At 49.6% G+C, this 14,299-nt stretch overlaps 3 pseudogenes; all 3 read left to right on the top strand.

The window, feature by feature from the left end:
• The first annotated feature begins 455 nt into the window (after positions 1-455).
• On the top strand, positions 456-574 carry LOC143948879 (5S ribosomal RNA; annotated as a pseudogene).
• Positions 575-11,927: 11,353 nt separating this feature from the next.
• LOC143948346 (5S ribosomal RNA) lies at positions 11,928-12,046 on the top strand (annotated as a pseudogene).
• A 323-nt stretch (positions 12,047-12,369) lies between these two features.
• Positions 12,370-12,488, top strand: LOC143947187 (5S ribosomal RNA; annotated as a pseudogene).
• Positions 12,489-14,299: the final 1,811 nt, after the last annotated feature.

Below are 14,299 nucleotides of genomic sequence, written 5' to 3' on the forward strand. Positions count from 1 at the left end.
CGCTTGTTTCCCAAGGTGACCATTTCAGCATCAGTCAAGAGTTTTGAGTATGTCCCAAAGCGTTCGCCTGAGGTCACATCACCCTGAAAGCGCCCAATCTCAGAGGCTAAGCAGGGTCTGGGTCAGATGGGAGACCGGCAGGGTCTATGTTGTTGGCGTTGAACTTTTTTTTTTCACTTGTTTCCCAAGATAACCATCTTGGTATTTGTCAAGAGGGTTGAGAGTGTCTAAATAGAACACATATGGCCACATCACCCTGAAAGCGCACAATCTCATTGATCTCAGAGGCCTAGCAGTGTACGGCCTGGTTAATACCTGTATGGGAGACCATCTGTGAATACCAGGTGCCGTAGGCTTCTTTTTATGTTGTTGGCGTTTACCTGTTTATTTTCGCTTGTTTCCCAAGGTGACCATCTTGGCGCTTAACAAGAGGGTTGAGAGTGCCCAAAGAGATCACCTACGGCCCCATCACCCTGAAAGCGCCCAATCTCATCTGATCTCAGAGGCTAAACAGTGTCGGGCCTGGTTAGTACCTGGATGGGAGACCGCCTGGAAATACCAGGTGCCATAGGCTTCTTTTTTTGTTGTTGGCTTTGACCTGGTTTTTTTCCCTTGTTTCCCAAGGTGACCATCTTGGCATTTGTCAAGAGGGTTGAGAGTGCACAAAGAAATTGCCTACGGGCACAACACCCTGAAATCGCCCAATCTCGTTTGGTCTCAGAGGCTAAGCAGGGTTGGGCCTGGTTTGTACCTGGATGGGAGACCGCCTGGGTTTTCCAGATGCCGCAGGCTTCTTTTTATGTTGTTGGCGTTGACTTGTTTTTTTTGTTTGTTTCCCAAGGTGACCATCTTGGCGTTTGTCAAGAGGGTTGAGCGTGCATTTGATCTCAGAGGCTAAGCAGGGTTGGGACATGGTTAGTACCTGTATGGGAGACCGCCTGGGATTTCTCAATGCCATAGGCTTTAGTTTTAAGCTGTTGGCATTGACTTATTTTTTTTATTTTTATTATTCTTTTATTAAGTAGAACAACATAAATATAACAGTCAACCATACAGCATGACCCAGGGTCACAATTACATGCTAACAAAAAATAGGCAGCCAAATAACTCTGGGTTCTCAGAGGGGAGTCCTACAGTTTCATGCAGAAAATAGAGAAACCCCACCTCCGACATGTAGTACAGTATAACTAGTGCAGCTCCGTTCGGACAAATGTAATCATGGAGAACAACTGGGACCACAGCGAGCCAGCTTATCATGACCTACGTGAACCAGAGTAAAATATGAGCCGGTCATGTCCAGAACCCTGGGGTTCTTCTGGGTCCTGAAGGCTAGTAAGGAGACAAGGCATAGTTAAAAGGGAGGACGGGGGAAGAAGAGAGTGCAAAGACGGAGAGAGAGGAGGTGGGGGGATGGCGGCGGGGAAAAAAAGAAAAATAAAGACAAAAAGGGAGGGGGGGAATGCCACCCAGGGCAGACATGGCCTACGTAGGTAAACGTTAGATGTTCAGTCGTTTTCTGGGACGGAGGCACTGCTCACCTCCCGAATGTAGTCTCGAGTACCAGTAAAATACCTCCAGGGCCTTCATGTAACACTAAATGCCTCTTCAGTGTTGTGAAGGGTGGCGGTCAATTCTTCCATCCGGAGAATATGATTGACTTTGGAATACCACAGCACCTTGGATGGGGGCTGAGGCTGCCTCCACAGTGCGGGAATGCAGGCCCGGGCGGCATTCAGGAGTTGCATCGTGAGGGTTTTTTTTGTATTTTCGAACAGGCTGTTCGGTCAAGTGTAGAAGGCACGCTACTGGGAACCCAAAAGTTCCTCAAGGTCGGGCATGCCCAGAAAAGGTGTCCCATGGTCCCCATATCTGAATTTCACCTCCAACAAACATCCGGGATCGATCTATCCATTTTATTCAGAAGGTATGGGACTCTATACCAGCGTGAGACTATCTTGTATCTTGATATTGGTTTGCGATGGAAGCTTTATGTACTAAGGTCAGGATCTTCCCTATCTGTTGTGGGGTAAATGTGATGCCTAAGTCCCTCTCCCATTTGTGGATAAATGGTGGGGGTCGACTCCTCCTCCTGACTACTCAATAGATTGTACAGAAGGGAGAGGGTGTGTCGCACAGGTTCCCTTTTGTGACAGATGGATTTATAGGGTGTCAGGTCTCTAGGAGTGTAGGGGGCCCTTTGTATGGCCAGAAGAAAGTGACGAAGTTGATAAGCACTAAACAAGTCAAGCGGAGGGTCAGAAAGCTCGGCGACAATTTGCGTGGTCGGGAGCCTTCCCATGGGCCACACCTCTCCCAGACGCTGTTTCCCCACCACTGTCAACTGTCGCAGTTTCTTGTTGGTAAATAGTGATGGACGAACTTCCGACGGGACGTTTCGCGAACGCGAAACGCGAACGGGCACAAACGTTCGCGAAAACGACCGTTCGCCGCGGGCTCCATTGACTTCAATGGGAGGCGAATTTCGCAAACCTTTAGGTCGAATTTGCGGCCACGGGGTAATTATTAGGGGGTAGCACGTAGTCCCACCACCTGGACAATAGCATAATACATGTATGAGGTGAATTTGGGATCGATAACTACAAGCATTTTTTTTTTATTTGGGAAATTGTTCTGACAATTCAGGACTATGGAGCTAATGAAGGCAATGGAGGAGAGGGAAGGTCAGGGACCAGGGTAGGCAAACAAGAGGGTGCAGGAGATACAGAGCACTGACAGCAGCACCGTAATACAGAGCACTGACATCAGCACCGTGACATACAGCGCTGACAGCAGCTCCGTGACATACAGCGCTGACAGCAGCTCCGTGACATACAGCGCTGACAGCAGCTCCGTGACATACAGCGCTGACAGCAGCTCCGTGACATACAGCGCTGACAGCAGCTCCGTGACATACAGCGCTGACAGCAGCACCGTGACATACAGCGCTGACAGCAGCTCCGTGACATACAGCGCTGACAGCAGCTCCGTGACATACAGCGCTGACAGCAGCTCCGTGACATACAGCACTGACAGCAGCTCCGTGACATACAGCGCTGACAGCAGCTCCGTGACATACAGCGCTGACAGCAGCACCGTGACATACAGCGCTGACAGCAGCTCCGTGACATACAGCGCTGACAGCAGCTCCGTGACATACAGCGCTGACAGCAGCTCCGTGACATACAGCACTGACAGCAGCTCCGTGACATACAGCGCTGACAGCAGCTCCGTGACATACAGCGCTGACAGCAGCACCGTGACATACAGCGCTGACAGCAGCTCCGTGACATACAGCGCTGACAGCAGCTCCGTGACATACAGCGCTGACAGCAGCTCCGTGACATACAGCGCTGACAGCAGCTCCGTGACATACAGCGCTGACAGCAGCTCCGTGACATACAGCGCTGACAGCAGCTCCGTGACATACAGCGCTGACAGCAGCTCCGTGACATACAGCGCTGACAGCAGCTCCGTGACATACAGCGCTGACAGCAGCACCGTAAGCAGCCCCAGGAGGAAGTCAGCACAGCACAGGGATGGTGTGATCCCCTCATAATAAGAACCCCCAGGAGGAAGTCAGCACAGCACAGGGATGGTGGGAGCCCCTCATAATAAGAACCCCCAGGAGGAAGTCAGCACAGCACAGGGATGGTGGGAGCCCCTCATAATAAGAACACCCAGGAGGAAGTCAGCACAGCACAGGGATGGTGGGAACCCCTCATAATAAGCAGCCCCAGTAGAAATATGACACCGCTCAACCTCTTCAAAGAGGAGGGTAGGGGCATATAGTACGGTGTGCTTTTTTGGGTCAGGGAAGTGAGCCAAATGAATTAAGAAGGTCTGTGTGCTTGATTCCAAAAATTGTTTATAGACATATACATGGTCTACTGATCACATGTGTTGAATTCCTCCGAGATCCATGCCTCATTCATTTTTAGAAATGTGAGGTAGTTAACACTGTCGTGAGCTAGGCGAGTACGCTTATCGGTCACAATCCCCCCTGCTGCGCTGAACGTCCTTTCGGACAGGACACTGGATGAGGGGCAAGCCAACAGTTCGATTGCAAATTGGGCAAGCTCTGGCCAGAGGTCAAGCCTGCCCACCCAGTAGTCTAGGGGTTCATCACTCCTCAGAGCGTCCACATCGGCCGTTAACCCAATGTAGTCGGACACCTGACGGTCTAGGCGTTCCCTGATGCTGGATCCGGATGACACCTGTCGATGGGTCGGCTGAAAGAATGACCTCATATCCGAAGTCACCAACACATCTTCAAACCGGCCTCTTCTTGCAGGCGCTGTTGGATTGGTACCCGCAAATCCTTCTCTGGGAGTGGGAATTGCTCCTCTGCCAGCGCACGCAAAAGCAGAATGCAGCATTTCTCGAAGCAAGGCCTGGAAGTGCTGCATTCTGACAGCCCTCTGCGACGGCGGTAACATTTCCGCCATTTTGTGTTTGTACCGGGGATCTAAGTACGTTGCCACCCAGTACTGGTCCTTGACCCTCATGCTTTTTATACGGGGGTCCCTATTAAAACACTGGAGCATGAAGGCCCCCATTTGCACTCAAGCGGAAGGTATGTGGTGGTGGTGGTGTTGTTGGTGGTAGTGTCTTTGGGGGTGCACATAGCAGAGAGTGAAGAAGAGGGTGCAGATCGAGAGGATGAGGAGGGTGCAGAAGAATAAGGCTGAGTGAGCCACTCAACCAAGTCTGGTGCGTCCTTTAAAGTAATTGAACGCACCTTCTGCAACTTCCCACTTTGGCTCAAGGCTGTTGCTCCTGCCCTACCCCTACCACCCCTGCGGAAGGGCCTGCCTCTTCCTCTGCCTGTCATTTTTTAAATCACCCTGTGACAAAACTCTTAGTCCCTATACCGCTGAAGGACTGCTGCAGTATAGGGCAGCGGTCAGCAGTAGTGCACGTCAACCCTATGTATTGTGGACCGATAGCGGTCCTTACAGAACAGCAGACTGTACTGCACTCAGGCCTATGTACCGTAGCACCCTATACCAAGTTACCAGTCCTTATAAAAACTTTTGTGGACCAAGCAGGTTGTGTGTTAGTGATTAGCAGACTGTACGTCAGTCCCTATACCAATGAAGGACTGCTGCAGTATAGGGCAGCGGTCAGCAGTAGTGCACGGCAACCCTATGTATTGTGGACCGATAGCGGTCCTTACAGAACAGCAGACTGTACTGCACTCAGGCCTATGTACCGTAGCACCCTATACCAAGTTACCAGTCCTTATAAGAACTTTTGTGGACCAAGCAGGTTGTGTGTTAGTGATTAGCAGACTGTACGTCAGTCCCTATACCAATGAAGGACTGCTGCAGTATAGGGCAGCGGTCAGCAGTAGTGCACGTCAACCCTATGTATTGTGGACCGATAGCGGTCCTTACAGAACAGCAGACTGTACTGCACTCAGGCCTATGTACCGTAGCACCCTATACCAAGTTACCAGTCCTTATAAAAACTTTTGTGGACCAAGCAGGTTGTGTGTTAGTGATTAGCAGACTGTACGTCAGTCCCTATACCAATGAAGGACTGCTGCAGTATAGGGCAGCGGTCAGCAGTAGTGCACGGCAACCCTATGTATTGTGGACCGATAGCGGTCCTTACAGAACAGCAGACTGTACTGCACTCAGGCCTATGTACCGTAGCACCCTATACCAAGTTACCAGTCCTTATAAGAACTTTTGTGGACCAAGCAGGTTGTGTGTTAGTGATTAGCAGACTGTACGTCAGTCCCTATACCAATGAAGGACTGCTGCAGTATAGGGCAGCGGTCAGCAGTAGTGCACGTCAACCCTATGTATTGTGGACCGATAGCGGTCCTTACAGAACAGCAGACTGTACTGCACTCAGGCCTATGTACCGTAGCACCCTATACCAAGTTACCAGTCCTTATAAAAACTTTTGTGGACCAAGCAGGTTGTGTGTTAGTGATTAGCAGACTGTACGTCAGTCCCTATACCAATGAAGGACTGCTGCAGTATAGGGCAGCGGTCAGCAGTAGTGCACGGCAACCCTATGTATTGTGGACCGATAGCGGTCCTTACAGAACAGCAGACTGTAACGCACTCAGGCCTATGTACCGTAGCACCCTATACCAAGTTACCAGTCCTTATAAGAACTTTTGTGGACCAAGCAGGTTGTGTGTTAGTGATTAGCAGACTGTACGTCAGTCCCTATACCAATGAAGGACTGCTGCAGTATAGGGCAGCGGTCAGCAGTAGTGCACGGCAACCCTATGTATTGTGGACCGATAGCGGTCCTTACAGAACAGCAGACTGTACTGCACTCAGGCCTATGTACCGTAGCACCCTATACCAAGTTACCAGTCCTTATAAGAACTTTTGTGGACCAAGCAGGTTGTGTGTTAGTGTTTAGCAGACTGTGCGTCAGTCCCTATACCGCTGAAGGACTGCTGCAGTATAGGGCAGCGGTCAGCAGTAGTGCACGGCAACCCTATGTATTGTGGACCGATAGCGGTCCTTACAGAACAGCAGACTGTAACGCACTCAGGCCTATGTACCGTAGCACCCTATACCAAGTTACCAGTCCTTATAAGAACTTTTGTGGACCAAGCAGGTTGTGTGTTAGTGATTAGCAGACTGTACGTCAGTCCCTATACCAATGAAGGACTGCTGCAGTATAGGGCAGCGGTCAGCAGTAGTGCACGGCAACCCTATGTATTGTGGACCGATAGCGGTCCTTACAGAACAGCAGACTGTAACGCACTCAGGCCTATGTACCGTAGCACCCTATACCAAGTTACCAGTCCTTATAAGAACTTTTGTGGACCAAGCAGGTTGTGTGTTAGTGATTAGCAGACTGTACGTCAGTCCCTATACCAATGAAGGACTGCTGCAGTATAGGGCAGCGGTCAGCAGTAGTGCACGGCAACCCTATGTATTGTGGACCGATAGCGGTCCTTACAGAACAGCAGACTGTACTGCACTCAGGCCTATGTACCGTAGCACCCTATACCAAGTTACCAGTCCTTATAAGAACTTTTGTGGACCAAGCAGGTTGTGTGTTAGTGTTTAGCAGACTGTGCGTCAGTCCCTATACCGCTGAAGGACTGCTGCAGTATAGGGCAGCGGTCAGCAGTAGTGCACGGCAACCCTATGTATTGTGGACCGATAGCGGTCCTTACAGAACAGCAGACTGTAACGCACTCAGGCCTATGTACCGTAGCACCCTATACCAAGTTACCAGTCCTTATAAGAACTTTTGTGGACCAAGCAGGTTGTGTGTTAGTGATTAGCAGACTGTACGTCAGTCCCTATACCAATGAAGGACTGCTGCAGTATAGGGCAGCGGTCAGCAGTAGTGCACGGCAACCCTATGTATTGTGGACCGATAGCGGTCCTTACAGAACAGCAGACTGTAACGCACTCAGGCCTATGTACCGTAGCACCCTATACCAAGTTACCAGTCCTTATAAGAACTTTTGTGGACCAAGCAGGTTGTGTGTTAGTGATTAGCAGACTGTACGTCAGTCCCTATACCAATGAAGGACTGCTGCAGTATAGGGCAGCGGTCAGCAGTAGTGCACGGCAACCCTATGTATTGTGGACCGATAGCGGTCCTTACAGAACAGCAGACTGTAACGCACTCAGGCCTATGTACCGTAGCACCCTATACCAAGTTACCAGTCCTTATAAGAACTTTTGTGGACCAAGCAGGTTGTGTGTTAGTGTTTAGCAGACTGTGCGTCAGTCCCTATACCGCTGAAGGACTGCTGCAGTATAGGGCAGCGGTCAGCAGTAGTGCACGGCAACCCTATGTATTGTGGACCGATAGCGGTCCTTACAGAACAGCAGACTGTACTGCACTCAGGCCTATGTACCGTAGCACCCTATACCAAGTTACCAGTCCTTATAAGAACTTTTGTGGACCAAGCAGGTTGTGTGTTAGTGTTTAGCAGACTGTGCGTCAGTCCCTATACCGCTGAAGGACTGCTGCAGTATAGGGCAGCGGTCAGCAGTAGTGCACGGCAACCCTATGTATTGTGGACCGATAGCGGTCCTTACAGAACAGCAGACTGTAACGCACTCAGGCCTATGTACCGTAGCACCCTATACCAAGTTACCAGTCCTTATAAGAACTTTTGTGGACCAAGCAGGTTGTGTGTTAGTGATTAGCAGACTGTACGTCAGTCCCTATACCAATGAAGGACTGCTGCAGTATAGGGCAGCGGTCAGCAGTAGTGCACGGCAACCCTATGTATTGTGGACCGATAGCGGTCCTTACAGAACAGCAGACTGTAACGCACTCAGGCCTATGTACCGTAGCACCCTATACCAAGTTACCAGTCCTTATAAGAACTTTTGTGGACCAAGCAGGTTGTGTGTTAGTGATTAGCAGACTGTACGTCAGTCCCTATACCAATGAAGGACTGCTGCAGTATAGGGCAGCGGTCAGCAGTAGTGCACGGCAACCCTATGTATTGTGGACCGATAGCGGTCCTTACAGAACAGCAGACTGTAACGCACTCAGGCCTATGTACCGTAGCACCCTATACCAAGTTACCAGTCCTTATAAGAACTTTTGTGGACCAAGCAGGTTGTGTGTTAGTGATTAGCAGACTGTACGTCAGTCCCTATACCAATGAAGGACTGCTGCAGTATAGGGCAGCGGTCAGCAGTAGTGCACGGCAACCCTATGTATTGTGGACCGATAGCGGTCCTTACAGAACAGCAGACTGTAACGCACTCAGGCCTATGTACCGTAGCACCCTATACCAAGTTACCAGTCCTTATAAGAACTTTTGTGGACCAAGCAGGTTGTGTGTTAGTGTTTAGCAGACTGTGCGTCAGTCCCTATACCGCTGAAGGACTGCTGCAGTATAGGGCAGCGGTCAGCAGTAGTGCACGGCAACCCTATGTATTGTGGACCGATAGCGGTCCTTACAGAACAGCAGACTGTAACGCACTCAGGCCTATGTACCGTAGCACCCTATACCAAGTTACCAGTCCTTATAAGAACTTTTGTGGACCAAGCAGGTTGTGTGTTAGTGATTAGCAGACTGTACGTCAGTCCCTATACCAATGAAGGACTGCTGCAGTATAGGGCAGCGGTCAGCAGTAGTGCACGGCAACCCTATGTATTGTGGACCGATAGCGGTCCTTACAGAACAGCAGACTGTAACGCACTCAGGCCTATGTACCGTAGCACCCTATACCAAGTTACCAGTCCTTATAAGAACTTTTGTGGACCAAGCAGGTTGTGTGTTAGTGTTTAGCAGACTGTGCGTCAGTCCCTATACCGCTGAAGGACTGCTGCAGTATAGGGCAGCGGTCAGCAGTAGTGCACGTCAACCCTATGTATTGTGGACCGATAGCGGTCCTTACAGAACAGCAGACTGTAACGCACTCAGGCCTATGTACCGTAGCACCCTATACCAAGTTACCAGTCCTTATAAGAACTTTTGTGGACCAAGCAGGTTGTGTATTAGTGTTTAGCAGACTGTGCGTCAGTCCCTATACCGCTGAAGGACTGCTGCAGTATAGGGCAGCGGTCAGCAGTAGTGCACGGCAACCCTATCTATTGTGGACCGATAGCGGTCCTTACAGAACAGCAGACTGTACCGCACCCAAGCCTATGTACCGTAGCACCCTAGACAGACCAAGTTACCAGTCCTTATAAGAACTTTTGTGGAACAAGTGAGTTGTGAATGATTAGCAGACTGCAGCAGAAGGGCAGCAGTCAAGTATAATATTCTTTCTATATTTGGAAGAAAGAATATTATACGTGTACAAGCCTATTACCGTACCACTGATACCAGTCCTGAAAAGAACCTTTGTGGAACTAATAGTAACAGCAAGTCTTTAAAATTATCCTCACTGCCTGACACACTGCTTCCTGCCTGTCCCTATACAAATTGGCAAAAAAGAGTAGGCTGGAACGATTAGCTGGAACAGCTCTTTTGTGGACCTGATAGTAACAGCTAATGATGATGATGATGATGATGATGAAGAAAGACTAATCTGGCTGAGCTGTCCCTAAAATAGCAGCATACAGCGCTCTGTCCCTTTATCTAAACTGACAAAAGAAACTCAGGCTGCTGACCTAACACCTATACCAGTCCTGAAAAGAACTTTTGTGTACCAAATAGCTAGCGTTTTCTCTGTCCCTACTCCACACAGGATCCTTTCCCTACAGTGACAGAAGAAAGAATGTAAAATGGCCACCGGATCGGGTGTATTTATAGGTTAGGGGGAATGTCCAAGTGTCCATGAGCTGTCATGTCTCAATTGGTTGTCCTGTAACACATGATAAACGTGTCACGAAAGGTTAAAGTTCTTGTATACATTAAACACGTAAGTCCGCCGGGGCGAACAACGGAAAAAGGCGTTCGAACCCGCGGACGGCGAAAGTCGGAAATTCGCCGCGAAACGACCGCCGGGCGAACCGTTCGGCCATCACTATTGGTAAATCCCGATGGGAAGTCTGGATTCCCTATAACCGGAGTCATTGGTGATGACAGGGGAGCAATGTGTGTGCAGCGGAACAACCTCCGCACAACAGCCAACGTAGCTCCCACTACGGGGTGACCTCTGAGGTCTTTTGGTAGGGAGGACAGGAGCCACGGGGAGGTCAATAGGGGAATGGATCCATCCTCAATCTCCATCTCCACCCACTGCTTGTGTGGGCCATTACAATGCCAATCAACGACTCTCGCTAGCAGAGTCACTCTGTAGTATTGTCTGAGATCTGGGAGACCCAGACCCCCCTTGTCCTTTGGTCTGGCAAGCAATTGCAAACGGGCTCTGGGCGGTTTGCGCGCCAAAATCAAGTCCCGGAGCAGCACCTGCAGTTGTCTGAAAAAAATTGGGGGTAACCGGATCGGTAATGTCTGGAACATGTATAAGATCCGAGGGAGGGCCATCATTTTTAATGCATTACAGCGCCCGAACCAGGTCAGTGTTAAAGCATGCCAGTTTCCCAAATCAGATTTCAGTCTATCCAGGAGAGGGACAAAATCAAGCAGGTACAATTGCGCTAAATCGGCTGCGATGTCAACGCCCAGTTAACGTATAGATTTTTCAGCCCAGTAGAATGGAAAAGAGGAGCGGAGCCTCTTGGCCTCACCATCCGGGACCGATATATTCAATACAGCCGACTTGGCGCAATTGTTTTTATAGTTTGATAGGCTGCCGTGTCGCTGTAGAGACGCAAGTATTTTGGGAAGCAAAATGTGTGGATTGGAGATGGAAAAAATTAGATCATCAGCGTACGCCGCAATTTTGTGCTGTGCCGAGGGTTTGGATATGCCAGTAATATTCGGGTCATTCCGAACGTGACACATAAGTGGTTCCAGTGTCAGAATAAAAATTAGGGGAGACAGAGGGCACCCCTGCCTCGTCCCATTAGTGATGGGGAAAGAGTCCGAGCACCACTCGGTCACCCGTACCGCTGCCGATGGCGTGGAGTAAAGCGACATTACCCAGCTCATCATGTTGGGGCCAAGACCTATATGTTCCAGGGTGGCCTGCATAAAGTTCCAGGCCACCCTGTCAAAGGCCTCCTCCGCGTCCGTTGACAGCATAAGCAAGGGCCCTCCCTGTACATGCGCCGCATGGATTAAATTGAGGACTCGGGCCGTATTGTCTCTAGCTTCCGACTTATTTTTATTTTTTTGCGTGTTTCCTAAGGTGACCATCTTGGCATTTGTCAAGAGGGTTGAAAGTGCCTGAAGAGATTGCCTACGGGCACATCACCCTGAAAGCACCCGATCTCGTTTGATGTTGGAGGCGAATAGAGTCGGGCCTTGTTAGTACCTGGATGGGAGACCGCCTGGGAATACCAGGTGTCGTAGACTTCTTTTTATGTTGTTGGCGTTGACCTGTTTTTTTTTCGCTTATTTCCCAAAGTGACCATCTTGGTGTTTGTCAAGAGGGTTGAGAGTGCCTGAAGAGATTGCCTATGGCCACATCACTCTGAAAGCACCCAATCTCATCTGATCTTGGAGGCTAAGAAGAGTCGGGCCTGGTTAGTACCTGGATGGGAGACCACCTGGGATTACCAGTTATTGTAGACTTCTTTTTATGTTGTTGGCGTTGATTCGTTTTCTTTTTTTTGCTTGTTTCCCAAGGTGACCATCTTGGCATTTGTCAAGAGGGTTGAGAGTGCCCAAAGAGATCGCTTACAGCAGCATCACCCTGAAAGAGCCCTATCTCTTCTCTTTTCTGAGGCTAAGAAGGGTTGGGCCTAGTTAGTACCTGGATGGGAGATGGCGTTGGAATACCAGGTGCCGTATTCTTCTTTTTATGTTGTTGACATTGACCTGTTTTTTTTTTCACTTGTTTCCCAAGGTGACCATCTTGGCATTTGTCAAGAGGGTTAAGAGTGCCCGAATAGATCACCTACGGCCCCATCACCCTGAAAGCGCCCAATCTCGTCTGATCTCGGATGCTAAACAGTGTCGGGCCTGGTTAGTACCTGGATGGGAGACCGCCTGGGAATACCAGGTGCCATAGGCTTCTGTTTTTTTTGTTTTTTTATTTAGTAGTATGCGACATACAATGCAAAGGCAACTTCACAGAATGTGTGATACAAATAGTTATAAACAAACGATCATATTGCATGGATATCAGAGCCAATGGTAAGAAGTCTGAGGAGAATAGCACGTGTACAGCTTTGCGGTCATATTAAGATGAGATTAAAGCTCCATCTCGTTGGGATCCTCTACCACTTAAAATATTGTTGATACTAGCCCTGCTACCCTCGAAGAGTTTAGATATCCATAGATAGGGGAAGAGTATTGTGTAGTAGTCAAATGGGGTCGGAACATACCATTTTCTTTTCCCTTTTTTGAGTTAAGAAGGGAAATAGTAGAACTGAAAGGAGGGAGAAGGGGAAAGAGAAGATTGGGGAAGGAAATGGCAGAAAAGGAAAAGAAGGGGTAAGGGGGTGTCGTGGGTAGAGTGGATAGGGTGGGGTCCCCTCCCAGGGAGCAAGAGACGCCCTCGGCTCACCAGCTCATCAGCTGTCCAACGTTTGGAACAGCGATCTCCAACGATCACCATGAGCTTACTATGTCTTTCGGAGGTATTCTTCCGAAAAGCGAAACTGGGTCCAGTAGAACTATCTGTTCCCATGCTCCTCCGTTTTATCCCTCATTGTGGCAGTCAGGTCTTCCATTCGTTCAATATCATTTACCCTTGCGAACCACTGGGTCACCATTGGAGCAGATTGCTCTTTCCACTGACTTGGGATGCAGGCCCTAGCTGCATTGAGGAGATGTTTAAGTAAGGACTTATGATAACGCTTTCTCGACATAGGAGTTAGATTGAGAAGAACTGCTGCGGGATCATTGGCTAAGGAAATGTCTGTGAACTTGTGGATGAGTCTCAGGACAGGCTGCCAGAATGTTTGTAATTTAGGGCATTCCCAGAAAATGTGGAGAATGGTGCCAGTCTGTTGCCGACAGCGACAGCAGCGGTCAGATTGACCGGGGAATATTTTGGCCAACACCACCGGTGTACGATACCAGCGTGTGATCAGCTTATATGAGATCTCCTGATATTTACTGCAGAGTGACGACTTATGGGCGAAAAAGAGTATTCTGTCCTTCTGTGGTTTGGAGAATGTAGTTTGTAAGTCCCTTTTCCATTTAGCTAGGAAGGGTGGATCCGTGGAGGATTGTGCGTCTGTCAGGATTTGGTAGGACCTAGAGAGGGAACCACGAATTGGGCCATCATCCAGGCAAAGTTCCTCGAAGGGGTGGAATTGTCTAGAGAAGAACGAATGGTTAGGTAGTGATCCGAGGAAATGGATTAGCTGTCTAGCTCTCCAGCTATCCAATGCAACAGGTACTTGCTCTAGCAGTATGGTCCCCATGGGAATCAAGCCCGTGGGTCCAAGAAATAGGGCTGCTCTCAGAAGCCCTTTAGGGGCTTGCCTGGTAAAGGCCTGGTCAGACAGGCCCGGAGGGAATCTAGGATGTCCAATAATTGGGGTCATAGGAGAAGGGAAGTTAGTCAGGTGGGAAAGATGAAAAAAACTATCCATCTCGGCGAGCGAGGGGCCAATTAACGGGTGAGTAGTCACACAGTGCTCCAATGGCCTCCCCGCCCAAGGCAGACCAGCCAGTGGAACCCGCGCATTCTCCTGCTCTAGCTTGACCCATAGCTTCAGTTCCCCATGCCGGTGTCTTATCACATATGGTCCCCCATTGGATAGTGTCCGCTGTGTACTGCGCATGCGCAGTACACAGCAACACAGATTCCGAAAATTGCCGAGCATGAACGGCGCCTGCGCACTGAGTCCAGGTTCTATCCCCACTATCCAA

This window comes from Lithobates pipiens, unplaced genomic scaffold (assembly GCF_037356315.1).
Source record: "Lithobates pipiens isolate NorthernLeopardFrog02 unplaced genomic scaffold, aLitPip1_a1.2 Scaffold_30, whole genome shotgun sequence".
Lineage (NCBI taxonomy): Eukaryota > Metazoa > Chordata > Amphibia > Anura > Ranidae > Lithobates > Lithobates pipiens.